At 45.6% G+C, this 14,058-nt stretch overlaps 1 protein-coding gene across 3 annotated transcripts in view; it reads right to left on the bottom strand.

Moving 5' to 3' along the window:
- The window catches only part of ahdc1 (AT hook, DNA binding motif, containing 1), a 302,888-nt gene extending 289,146 nt beyond the window's left edge, over window positions 1-13,742 (bottom strand). For 2 of the 3 annotated variants that reach the window (XM_072246562.1, XM_072246569.1), the window contains exon 1: window positions 13,680-13,742. The gene's annotated coding sequence lies outside the window, so the exon portion shown is untranslated. The remainder of the gene's footprint in view (window positions 1-13,679) is intronic. The other variant, XM_072246560.1, reaches the window with a different exon arrangement.
- Window positions 13,743-14,058: the final 316 nt, after the last annotated feature.

Genomic DNA, 14,058 nt, shown 5'->3' with positions numbered 1-14,058 from the left:
AGATAGTTTCAATGTAGAGAGCTAATTTTTGAAATAAAAACTAAACAAAATGATTTCATGGTTCTAATTGACTGGGGGGGGGGGGGCGCGGAGAGGAACTTTCCAGAATATCCTTTCAATCATTTGCACTTTACACATGTATGGGATACCAGAACTGTGCGCACTCTTGTGCATACACGTGCTCTGCTCCCTGCCATTGATTTCTGCAAGGAGAGTATGCGTCCCCTGCATGTACTCTACCATTCATTAACACCAGAGGCCGCCTGTGCCCTCACCCTGCCAGCCAAACTACGCCCACATCCTTCAATACCTCAAGTTTACAAAGATCTACCAGTCCCAGATTCAAATTTCACAGTTCAGCTAGCACCTTTTGCTGTGTGCAGGCATCCCACTCTAACTTTACTCCTGCAGCCCTGCCTTGAGTGGACATTAGCAGACTCTCCCGATTTGAACTCAAAGGAACACAATCAGCTGCAGAAAGAAGTGGATACAGCTCAGTCCATCATAGACACAGCTCTCTGCAGCATCTATAGAAGCCACTACCTCAAGGCGACAACATCTGTCATCAAGAATCCCCAACGTTGGGGTCATGCTCTCTTCTTGCTGCCACCATTCGGCACGAGGTACAGAGGTGCACATCACAAGGTTCAGGAACAGCTGCTTTCCGTCAACCACCAGGTTCTTCAACCAACTGGCACAACCCCAACCCTACCTCAGCAACAGAACATTACGGACCACCTCTAAATTTTTGATACACAGAACAGTACAGCACAGGAAGCGGCCATTCAGTCCACAAAGTTGTGCCGAGCCAGCTAAAAAGCAAATCAAAAATACACAAACACAAAACCCTCCTACCTTCACCATGTCCATATCCTTCCATCATCCTTACATTCATGTATCTATCCAAATGTCTCGTAAAACCCTCCAATGTATTTGCCTAAACCACCATACCAGGTAGTGCATTCCAAGCATCCACCACTCTGAGTAAATAACTTGCCCTTCACATCCCCCTTGAACCTACCCCCTCTCACCTTCAATGCATGCCCTCTGGTTTTGGGTATATCAACCCTGGGAAACAGATGCTCTCTGTCCACTCTATCTATGTCTCTCATAATCTTATAAACCTCGATCAGATCTCTCCTCGGCTTCTGATGCTCCAATGAAAACAGCTCAAGTTTATTCAGCCTTTCGTGACAGCACATGCCCTCTAAACCAGGCAGCGTCATGGTGAAACCTCTTCTGCACCCTCTCCAAAGCCTCAATATCCTTCCTATAGTGGGGCAACCAGAGCTATATGTGGACTAACCAGATACGATTGACGTGTTCGTGCAAGAACAAGACCAGTGCAAAAGATATATAAAGGCAACCAAAGAAAGCAGTCCTCTTGCAGAATACAGCAGAATATAAAGTTCAGAGTACATGTATGTCACCACATACAACCTTGAGATTCATTTTCTTGCAGGCATACTCAATAAATCCATAATAAAATAAAAACAGTAACAGAATCAATGGAAGTCCACATCAACTTGGGCATTCAACCAGAGTGCAAAAGACAGCACACTGTCGAAATACAAAAAGAGATAATAATGAATATTTATATGCATGTTGTCTGTAGCTATATGCCTGTAATGCTGTTGGAAGCTTTTCACTGTGCCTGTACCTCACCATTCACGTGCACTTGACAATAAACTCAACTGGACCTGGTGGAGGGATTTAGGACCTCCGCAAAAACAACAAGGAGAGAATTATAAGCGACATGTGAAAAACTGGACACGACCTGTAGAACACACTGCCTGCAGATGTGCTGGAGGCAAGCTCCACTGTGGCCTAACCAGAAGTAACTGAATAAATTATGAGGAAAAATTTGCAAAGCAGCATAAAAAGACACAGGAGGTGAAACTAGTCAGATCCTCCGGCAGGTTGCTTGCTGACGTGGATATTAAGGGCCTCAATTGCTTCAGTTTGTGCTCACATACCAACCTTCATAGAGGGATCAGGGGTAGAAAGAAACATCTATTTCAAATTCCTGGGCGTTAATATCTCCAAGGACCTAACCTGGTCTCAACATAAAGAAGGCAAGACAGTAGCTATATTTCATTAGGAGTTTGAGGAGAGTTGGTATGTCACCTAAAACACTCGCAAATTCTTACAGATGTACCGTGGGGAGCATTCTAACTGGCTATATCACCGTCTGGTATCGGGAGGGGGGGGGGTTGCTACTGCACAGGATCGAAATAAGCTGCAGAGAATTGTAAAATTAGTCAGCTCCCTCCATCATGGGCACTAGCCTCCGTAGTATCTAAGACATCTTCAAGGAGCGCTCCACTCAAAAAGACCATCATTAAGGGCCCCTGTCACCCAGGTCATGCCCTCTTCTCATTGTTATCATCAGGAAGGAGGGACAGAAGCTTGAAAGCACACAGTCAACGATTCAGGAACAGCTTCTTCCCCTCTGTCATCTAATTTCTGAAAGGACATTGAATCCATGAACACTACCTCACGACATTTTTTTGCCCTGTTTTTGCACTACTTACTTTAAGTATTTTATATATGTATATACACACACACCAAAAATATGATAAGAGAGGAAGGCTTCAGGAGTAAACCCAGACAGCAAATCCGGACTGGAGCCCCTAAGGTGGCTTGGACAGCATTGAACAACCCTCTGGCAGCTCCTGCAGCCAAGTTGGTTCCAAACATATTGTTTCCTAAGCTTTCCTTTAGACTACACTGGTGAGGCCGAGAGGGGGGATCTTGAGAGGGGGGATCTTGACAACTGGGCATCTCAGGATCTCCATACTTTCCACCAGGCTTGTCATGATGACTATCATCCCCCATTGGCCTTCGACACAGAACAATGCCAACCATATATACACATTTACGTTAAAACAGTTCTTTTTTTCTATATTATGATGTGTTGCATTGCACCGCTGCTGCAAAGACAATAAATTTCACAACATGTGCCAGTGATATGAAACTTTATCCTGATTCTGAAATTGCTCTATGAGTGTTCTTCCCAGGCTCTTCTCCATCTCTCCAATGGTTCACTTCAATGTCACAGAACCAAATTATTGCTTAAAGTTTTAATTTCCAGAAGATACAGCCCTACCTTCAGTAATTGAAGTACTGACAGAGCTTTTGGTCCACCTAGGTTTTCATTTTAAAAAAAGAGGGTAATGATAGAGATCTAGAAGATTATAAGGCTAGCAGGAAGGAGTTTAAGAATGAAATTAGGAAGGCCAGAAGGGTCATGAGAAAGCCTTGGTGGACAGGATTAAGGAAAACACCAAGGCATTCTACAAGTATGTGAAGAGCAAGAGGATAAGACGTGAGAGGATAGGACCAATCAAGTGTGACAGTGGAAAAGTGTGTATGGAACTGGAGGAGACAGCAGAGGTACTTAATGAATACTTTACTTCAGTATTCACTACAGAAAAGGATCTTGGTGATTGCAGGGATGACTTGCAGCAGACTAAAAAGCTTGAGCATGTAGATATTAAGGAAGAGGATGTGCTAGAGCTTTTGGAAAGCATCAAGTTGGGTAAGTCACTGGGACCGGACAGGATGTTCCCCAGGCTACTGTGGGAAGCGAAGGAGATTGCTGAGCCTCTGGAGATGATCTTTGCATCATCAATGAGGATGGGAGAGGTTCCAGAGGATTGGAGGGTTCCGGATGTTGTTCCCTTATTCAAGAAAGGGAGCAGGGATAGCCCAGGAAATTATAGACCAGTGAGTCTTAATTCAGTGGTTGGTAAGTTGATGGAGAAGATCCTGAGAGGCAGGATTTATGAACATCTGGAGAGGTATAATATGATTAGGAATAGTCAGCATGGCATGGCTTTGTCAAAGGCAGGTTTGTGCCTTACGAGCCTGATTGAATTTTTTGAGGATGTGACTAAACACATTGATGAAGGTACAGCTGTAGATGTAGTGTATATGGATTCAGCAAGGCATTTGATAAGGTTCCCCATGCAAGGCTTATTGAGAAAGCAAGGATGGGTTAGTAAATTTGCTGATGACACAAAGGTTGAGGGTGTTGTGGATAGTGTGGAGGGCTGTCTGATGTTACAGCAAGACATTGATAGGATGCAAAACCGGGCTGAAAAATGACAGATGGAATTCAACCCAGACAAGTGTGAGGTGGTTCATTTTGGTAGGTCAAATATGATGGCAGAATATAGCATTAATGGCAAGACTCTTGGCAGTGTGGAGGATCAGCGGGATCTTGGGGTCCGAGTCCATAGGACACTCAAAGCTGCTATGCAGATTGACTCTGTGGTTAAGAAGGCATACGGTGCATTGGCCTTCATCAATTGTGGGATTGAGTTTAAAAGCCGAGAGGTAATGTTGCAGTTATATAGGACCCTGGTCAGACCCCACTTGGAGAACTGTGCTCAATTCTGGTCACCTCACTACTGTAAGGACGTGGAAACCATAGAAAGGGTGCAGAGGAGATTTACAAGGATGTTGCCTGGATTGGGGAGCATGCCTTATGAGAATAGGTTGAGTGAACTCTGCCTTTTCTCCTTGAAGCAACGAAGGGTAAGAGGTGACCTGATAGAGGTGTACAAGATAACGAGGGGTATTGATCATGTGGATAGTGTTACGTATCCCGTAACTGGGTTACCAAACCAGCAGAAATGAAACGCTCGTTGGAGTCTGGGTTACTAGGAACTAATAAAGTTTTATTAAAGACATAAGTAATACAGTATTCTAATCGTAAGGGTATCAATGTAACAGGTTAGCAATGATAATGCACACATATGCACAGAAATAGGGTAATAGGAATCAACCAAGATCTATCGCAGTCTAGGGATAAAATGATCAGTCTTAAGTAAAGCAGAGTTCAGTTCAGTTTAGTGCAGTTCGCAGTAATTGCTGTTGTACCGTTGGAGAGAGAGAGAGAGAGAGAGATGCAATTTGGTTCAGGCAGACCTTTGATGTCTTCGCAGTTGGTTTCGGGCAGACCCTTTTATATCTTCTAATCCCCGCTGTGGTCACCGACTGTGACCCCTCCGTTCCGGATACGATCGTTCTTCCGCGGTGAACCCAGCACCCAGGCAGGGGCGGACACACACACCAGGTTCCCACCGATTGTACCTTTACACCCTGTGAGCCTCTGGTCAGTTCCCGCGAACCAGACCTCCAAACTCCCACCACTTGTGGGGGTACACTGCTCTTTCCAGGGTCTCGTGGTTTCGTGGTGTGTTGCGTGCCTTAGCAAACCTGCTCTTTTTATCCCCCTGCTGGGGTATTACCTGTCCATCAAACTTCAAACAGTTCACGTTCAAAGCAACCGGTCTGTCGATATTCTGAATTGTGTTTCTTTTCCGTTAATCCCTCTCTTCTCTCTTATTAGCATTTTGAATGTTTCTCCATTGTCTTTCTTATCTCTCTCATTAGCATCAATCGTCCGATAGCTTTGCTTGGCGTCACAATAGTAAGAGGCTTTTTCCCAGGGCTGAAATGGCTAGCGCGAGAGGGCATAGTTTTAAGGCGTTTGGAAGTAGATACAGAGGAGATGTCAGGGGCAAGTTTTTTTATGCAGAGAGTGGTGAGTGTGTGGAATGGGCTGCTGGCAGTGGTGGTGGGAGGCAGAACCTACAGGATCTTTTAAGGGAGCTTCGAAAAATAGAGGGCTATGGTAAGCCTAGGTAGTTCTAAGGTAAGGACATGTTCAGTACAGCTCTGTGGGCTGAAGGGCCTGTATTGTGCTGTAAGTTTTCTATGTTTCTAACTTCACAGCAACCTGAAAGTGGCCGCACAAGTAAAAAAAAAGCACATGGCAGGCTTGCAATTATTCGTCGAGACATTGAGTTCAACAGTCGGGAAGTTATGTTGCAGTTTTATAGAACTCTAGTTAGGCCACATCTGGAGTATGGAGATGAAGAGGAATTCCTTTAGCCAGACAGTGGTGAAACTATGGAATTCATTGCCACAGGCAGCTGTGGAGGCAAAGTCATCGGGTCTGTTTACAGCAGAGGTTGATAGACTCTTGAATAGTCAGGGCATGAATGGATACGGGGAGAAGGCAGTAGATTGAGGCTGAGAGGGAAATGGATCAGCCATGATAAAATAGCGGAGCAGACTAGATGGGCCAAATGGCCTAATTCTGCTCCTATGTCTTATGGTCTTAGTGCATTCAATTCTGGTCATCACATTACAGGAAGGATGGTTTGCTGACAAAGGGCCTGAACCATTGTTGAGAATCCCAACCACCCATCCCACAATCTCTTTGACCCACTACCATCAGGAAGGATGTACAGGAGAATAAGGCTGTAAACCTAATGAATACCCTGCCACCACCAAGGTCTCATCGGCAGGAAGCAAGCTGTTTTCTGTTTACTGTGCTGTTCATCTGTGTTGTGCACTTCACATGCATTCTGAATTATATTTATTAACGTATCTGTGGTAATATTTTGTTTCATGTGCTCTGTGTGATATATGTAATGTGGACGCACATTGGTCTGGAGGAACATTGTCTCATTTGGTTGTATACATAGAACAGTCAGGCTCTTCGGCCCATGATGTTGTGCCAAACTTTTTAACCTTCTCCAGGATCAATGTTACCCTCCCCACCCACATAGCCCTCTATTTTTCTTTCAACTGTGTACCTATCTAAGAGTCTCTTAAACATCCCTAATTTATCTGCCTCTACCAACACCCCTGGCAAGGCATTCCACACACCCATTGTTCTCCGTGTAAAGAACCTACCTGATGTTTTCCCTATACTTTCCTCCAATCACCTTAAAATTATGCCCTCTCGTATTAGTCCTGGGGGAAAAGTGCTGGCTGTTCACATTATTAATGCTTTCTTGGGCAAGCTGTAGCATCTGCTTTCCCCACCCCCCCACTCCATCAGGGTCATGTGAAGCCACAGGATGAGTAGCTGGGGCATGTCACAAGTCCTGGTTAAGCGATTACCGATGCCAGACAATCTCTGAAGAGTACTGCTAATGGCTGGGGTCACCCATCTTGTAAAGTCACTGCGCAGAAGACAGCAATGGCAAACCACTTCTGTAGAAAAATTTGCTAAGAACAATCATGGTCAAAGACCATGATCGCCTACGTCATACAACACGGCACATAATGAGAAAGTAACTTCCAAAAGGTTCGAATGGCGCAAATAAAGTAAAATCTCATTTTTATTTTCTTTTTTTTTCCAAATATTTTCTCAGGGTCGATGTATACCAAACAGGGATGATTCAAGAATCAAGTTTACTTGTCACATGCACATCAAAACAGAGCGAAATGTGCCATTTGGGTCGACAACCGAGGGTGTACTAGGGTAGGGGAAGCCCACATGAGGACCAACAAATTCCAGTGACAACGTAGCATACCCACAACGCTCGACAGAACAACACAGAATGCAACAAAAGCAAAAACAAGCCCCAATCCTCCATCTGTCCCTCTCACGCACACACGCTAGTCCTTTAACCCCAAGGTTGGGCAAGTATGATACTTGAAGTTGCAGATGGAATATCAAAGGAACATTGTGTTCCCATAATTTTTGCTGAACTTTCAGAACATTAACTTGCAGATGTGGTTTTATTGTACAAACCACAAACTCACATTTGAATTCCAGGAGGTGAGATTATTCCAGAAATATTGAAATGCATGCACATACACGTTCAGACAGGTACCACTGAATTTAAAAAAAACTCCTTAAGGGCTACAGTAACAAAAATATAGTTGTTTCGGAGTATAAGAAAAGACCTTTCCTGAATTCCTCAGTCCACCATCAGTCACCGCTCAGATTGCATTCAATCTGCAAGTCACAGGTAACAACATGAGGTAATTTGCTTGATCAATCCCAGCTATTCTTCCACAGGTGAAAAGTCAAGGCAGCTACCTGTTCGACAAACTGCGGCAAAACTACTCTGGAACAGGCTAACACAAGGTAACACTGAAACCTGGTCCCTCAACACCACCTCTTTAGTCAAAAAAGCACAGCAACACATCCACTTCCTGAGGATATTGAGGCAAGCAAGGCCAACCTGCCTTTATTCTAGCCAGTTTTTAATAGAACCATCGAGAGCGTCCTGACCAGCTGCATCAAAGTATTTATTATCAAAGTAAATACATGTCACTATATACAATCCTGAAATTCATCACCGTCTGGTACAGGAATTGCAAGGCATCTGACAGTGAGACCTTACAAAGGACTGTAAGGACTACTGAGAGAATCTTCTCTCTTCTACACATTGGATCTTCGGGTTCTCTCCTCCACCCATCCAAGATATTTATCAGGAGCACTGCGTACACTGGGCCCTTTCGCATCGTCAGAGATCCCTCTCATTTGTCCAACGATCTCTTTGACTCCCCCTACTATCAGGCAGGAGGTACCGTAGCATTAGGACAAGGTCTGTTAGGACTTCTTCCCCCAGGCCATGAGATTACTGAACTCCCTGCCACCACCCAGGTCTCATCACTTATGAAGCGCCAGTAGCATTATACTGTTTACTTTTTAACTCGCGTCATAAATACATCTTATTATTTGTTAATTATGCAGCATAAGTTGCTGCAGAGAGTTGTAAACTCAGTCAGCTCCATCATGGGCACTAACCTCCTCAGTATCCACGATGTCTTCAAGGAGCGATGCCTCAAAAAAGCGGCATCCATCATTAAGGACTCCCATCACCCAGGACATGTCTTGTTTTCATTGCTACCATCAGGAAGGAGGTACAGGAGTCTGAAGGCACACACTCAACGATTCAGGAACAGCTTCTTTGAGTTCTGAATGGACATTGAACTCATGAACACTACCTCACTATTTTTTTCCTCTCTTTTTGCAGTTCTTACTTAATTTTTTATATATATACTTCTTACTGTAATTTACAGTTTTTATTATTTTATTATAATAACGTACTGCTGCCGCAAAACAACAATTTTCACGACATATGCCGGTGATAATAAACCTGATGAATTTGTTTATAATAATATTACTTTATGTGCTGTGTGGGAGTTGAAGTTATATGTATTATGTTGGCACCTTGGTTCAGCAGAACGTTGTTCCATTTGGCAGTATACACATGCGCAGTTTTGGCACTTCAGCTTAGAAAAGGTGTGGTGACTTTGGAGAGGGATCAAAGGAGGTTCACAAAAATGATTCCCGGATTGAATGGCTTATCATAGGAAGAGCTTTTGATGGCTCTGGGCCTGTACTCACTGGAATTCAGAAGAATGAGGGAGGATCTCATTGAAACCTATCGAATATTGAAAGGCCTCAACATAGTGGATATGGAGAGGAAGTTTCCCGTGGTTGGAGAGTCTAGGACCAGAGGACACAGCCGCAGAAAAGAGGGGCTTCCTTTTAAAACAGAGATGAGCCGGAATTTCTTTAGCCAGAGAGTGGTGAATCTGCGGAATTCGTTGCCTGTGGAGGGCAAGTGATTGAGTGTATTTAAGGCGGAGGTTGACAGATTCTTGATTAGTCAGGGCATGAAGGGATACAAGGAGAAGGCAGGAGATTGGGGCAGAGCAGACTCAATGGGTCAAATGGCCCAAGTCTTATGATCTTGTTAGTCAATGCGTCTTCATCAGAACTAGTAAAAGTTAGAGACTCTGGTGAACATTCACTGACCCGAACCATTAAGTATTTCTCTTCCCATGGATGCTGCTTGATGTTCTGAGTACTTCTAGCATTTTTTGCTTTCACTTTGAGGATTTTGGCACCTGATGGCATTCAGCTCACAAACATTTTGGGTGAAGTTCTGCGAGATAACCCATCATTAAGTGCAATATTAAATATGGATCTTCGCATCATCAAATAATCTGCATTTCAGCGAGTTTTATGCATAAAATGGACCAAATTAAATCTCAGTCAACAAGAAACATCACTATTCGAATTGTTAACTGCTTGTTTTAATCCCAATTGAAAGATTTTTGGACAAAGAGGCATGATTTTTCTTTTAATTAAATACAGAAATGGTCCCATCTTCCTTAATGCTCTTTCCAGCCATTCTTTTGAGCCTCTAGGGGAGGAACCACACATACACAGAGTTTGTGATCCACCCACTCTTCCCAGGATGGAATACTGTAATATTTCGTAACAACTGTCATGTCTTACAGAAGATCCCCTCAGACTCCATTCATGGCTGTTTCGGAAAGATTGTTGTTCATTTGTATATTTATTTACATACAGCGTGGAACAGGCCTTTCAAGCTGTGTTGTCCAACAACCAGTTGACTTAACCCTAGCCTAATCACCGGACAATTTACAATGACGAATTAACCTACTAACCGGTACATACTTGGACCGTGGAGGAAATCAACACACTCACGAAAAGCAACATACCAACTTACTTTCAGAGCTCTCCAGATTTAAACTCTGAACTCCAACGCCCCAAGCTATAATAGCACTACGTTAACCACTAGGCTCCTTCAAGAGGACCACAACATTGTCATAGGGTTTGGAGGCTTGTGTGCCTCAACAACCCGGAGAGCTATGTTGGCTGGAGTCAGGGCTTTATGCTTGGATTCTTGGCCTGGACAGAACCCAGTGACTACCAGTTTACAGAGGAGACATGAAAGACTGCAGATGCTGGAATCTGGAGCAACAGGATTACCTTGAGGTAGGTTGAAAAGGTCGGCTAATCTTCAGCCTGACCTGCTGAGTTTCTGCAGCATTTTGTGTTTTTGTTCCAGCATCTGCAGAATCTCGTGTTTCTAATTTTAAGGTGATTGGAGGGAAATATAGAGGGAATGTCAGAGGTAAGTTTTTCCCCCCACACAGAAAGTGGTGGGTGCTTAGAACATGCTAATAAGAGCAGCGACTGAGGCAGATTCATTAGCAGGTCAGGCAGCATCACTGCAGGAAACTGGACGGTCGATGTTTTGGGTTGAAAGCCTTCACCTGGACATCATTGAGTGTACAAAGGGAACAGGCTCACCTGCTCCATATTTCAGGAAGATAAAAGCTAATTAGACCTTGTGCCCAGCTTTGTTTTATAAGGCCATAAGACATAGGAGCGGCAATAGGCCATTTGGTCCATTGAGCCTGTTCTGCCATTCCATCATGGTTGATTTATCATCTTTCTGACACCCATTCTCCTGCCTTCTCCCCTTATCGCAGGATACCCATCTCTGATTCTTCAAGAACCTATCAACCTCTGCTTTAAATATACCAATGACTTGGCCTCCACAGTCATCTGTGGCAATGAACACCACAGATGTACTACCCTCTGATCAAAGGAATTCCTCATCTTTGTTCTAAATTTTTGTCCCTCTGATCTGAGGCTCTGTCCTCTAGTCCAAGACTCCCCCGCTGTAAAAAAAATCCTCTCCATGTCCTCTCTATCAATATTCGAAATGTTTCACTGAGATCCCCCCTCATTCTTCTAAACTCCAGTGAGTACAGGCCCAGAGCCATCAAAAGCTCCTCGCGTTAACCCTTTCATCCCCAGCATCATTTTCGTGAATCACCCCTGGACACTCTCCAATGCCAGCGCATACTTCTGAACGCCAGCCCAGAGCCATCAAATGCTCCTATAAATTAACCCCTTTACTGCCACATCCACCCCCAAGACCCTCAGCAACCCAATGAAGCAGTTAACCAACCTTGCTTAATGGTATTGGTCCAGGCATTAAAAAATTTTGGGAACCCCAGAAGGCCTCACAATATTCAATAGGTTTCAATGAAATCCACCCCCCCCATTCTTCTAAACGCCGGCGAATACAGGCACAGAGCCATCAAATGCTCCTCATACATTAACCCTTTTACTGCCAAATCCCCAGGATCCTCAGCAACCCACCTTTTACAATGATTTTGCCATTCTAATCCTGGCTATATTTTCAAAACAGAATACACTTCCTTTTTTAATATTCAGGTTGCCTTGCTGAGTGAAGATACAATAAAATCACAGAGCCATGTAATGTCAAACGAAGCCCAACAACAAATAAATACTGAAGAACTATGTGGCAAGTAGAACCCCAACTCGATTTATTTCTCCCCTGCAATAATTACAAGGCAGATCTCTGCAGGAAGGATTATACATGACAAAAAATCAGCCCCAGCGGCAAACATACAGCCAAATCAAGGGGAAATCGGTCGGTGCAGGCTAATGACTGAATAACTCAGCCCACATAAGCAATGTCATCAGTGTGCATGAATACTCCAGGCTGTCTTGGATCCTGTGCTGGTCAGCCAGTGTAACATAACCTTCAATAACCTAGCTGGGAGCAATGGATGAACAGTGTTATTGCAATCTTTACTGTGTTATGCAAAGTCTGCTAAAGACAAACTGTAGAGCCACTGCTGATGCAAGATTAAAATTATTAGGCTGAAACAAGGCAGGCAAAAACACAATATTAAAACAAATACTACTCACTCCCCTCTCCCTACAATAAACTACACAATCTCCTGGCAGTGGGCTGTATCCTACGAACCCACAATATAATAAACAATTCAGACAAGACGACAAAGCACAACACAGAGGCAAAAACACTTTGCCTACATTTACCAAGACTGCAAAATTTTCTGAGACATTGTTTTTCGAAAACAGTACCTGGTTCATTTCTCAATACATCAACAACATTGCCCACTTATACAACAGTTTTAACATTGCCAAAAAAAAACAACCCAGGGCATTTCAGGGGAAATGAAAATTGACAGGGAGCCACCTTGGGACAGATAAGCAGGGAAGATTTTAGGGAGCTTTTAGAAAACTGACACAGAGCCACCTTGGGACAGACATAAGCAGGCGAGATTTTAGGGAGCATTTGGAAAGCGGGGATAAGGCAGCCGGAGAGGGTTGGAATGCCAGAGTTGTGGAGCCCAAATAATTTAGTGGGCAGACTTTTTTGGGGGGGAGGGAGGGCAGAGAGTCTGGAGAAATTAATGCCAGGCTGAAACGGGAACAAGGGTTTTTTTGGGGCATTTCTTAAAATTGCAGCCAGTCACTGGCACTGCAGAATTTCTGGCTGAGTATGCTGCCGTTCACAATCTAACTCCAGCTCCTTGGCGCTGTTTCCCCCGCAAGCCGAGGGAGGGGAGGGGAGGGGATGTGGGATCCAGGTGAGCGGCGGACCGAGCAACAGACAACTCGGGACCTCGAAAGGTCTCCACCGTTACTGCAAAAAGGGGGGAGAAAAGAGGCGGCTGGTGGGTGGGGGGTAAATTAAAACCCAAGTGGAGCAAGTCAGCCCAACACCTCCGGGGGGAAAAGTGTCACAGCGGGGATTTAACAGGCAAACGCATTTCATTCCAGGATGCCGGAGTGCGGATTCGGGAGGGGTTCTGGTGATCAGATTTCAATAAAACTTTTTTTCCCTCCCCACTCCTCCCCCTGAAAAAAACCCAGCCCGCAGACCGGCTAGCTGCGCTGCGATTGCGGGTGATTTAGCAGGGATTTCGGTGTGATTGCGGAGAGGCTGCGGGAGGTGGGAGACAGGCGGGGGGGGGGGGGCAGCACTGCATTGCCCCGGGTGACAGCGCCTGACACATCCACAACTCCGGCAGCGGCGCCGAAATCCCCCTCCCCTCACCCTCCGCAAAAGCCGGGGCAAATCCTCCGCAGACCCGTTCGCTGAGGGGGGACGAGCCCCGGGGGTCGGGGTTGTGTTAGTCGCGGGTGTTTGCTCCCCACCCAGATCGATCACGGTCAGTCGGTCCGTGCCGCGGCGGCAGCGGGCGGGCAGCCCCCAGCCGAGGGTGAGGGAAGGAGGGAGGGAGCGCCTTACCTGCAGCCCGGCTCCGGCTCCGGCTCCGGCTCCGGCTCCGCACCCACAGCGATCCAGCTGTCAGCCCGCGCGCAGGCGCGGCAGTCAGGCAGAGGTGGCGCATGCGCGGCCGGGGGGAGCACGTGGATGAAGAGGTGCGAGGGAGGAGGGAGGGGCGGAGGGGGAGGGAGAGGAGGAGGGTAGGGGGAAGAGGGGATCGGGGAGGAGAGCGGAGGGGTGAGGGGGAGGAGGGAGGGGAGAGTATGAGGAGGGAAGGGGAGATGGGGATGAGGGGAGGGAGGGAAGTAGGGGTGAAGGGAGGGAGAGGTGGAGGGCAGGAGGAGGAGGGAAGGGGATGGGGTGGGAGAGGGGAGAGCGGAGGGGGTGCGGGGAGAATGTG

This window comes from Mobula birostris, chromosome 29 (genome assembly GCF_030028105.1).
Source record: "Mobula birostris isolate sMobBir1 chromosome 29, sMobBir1.hap1, whole genome shotgun sequence".
Lineage (NCBI taxonomy): Eukaryota > Metazoa > Chordata > Chondrichthyes > Myliobatiformes > Myliobatidae > Mobula > Mobula birostris.
This window is presented reverse-complemented; position numbering and strand designations above follow the sequence as displayed.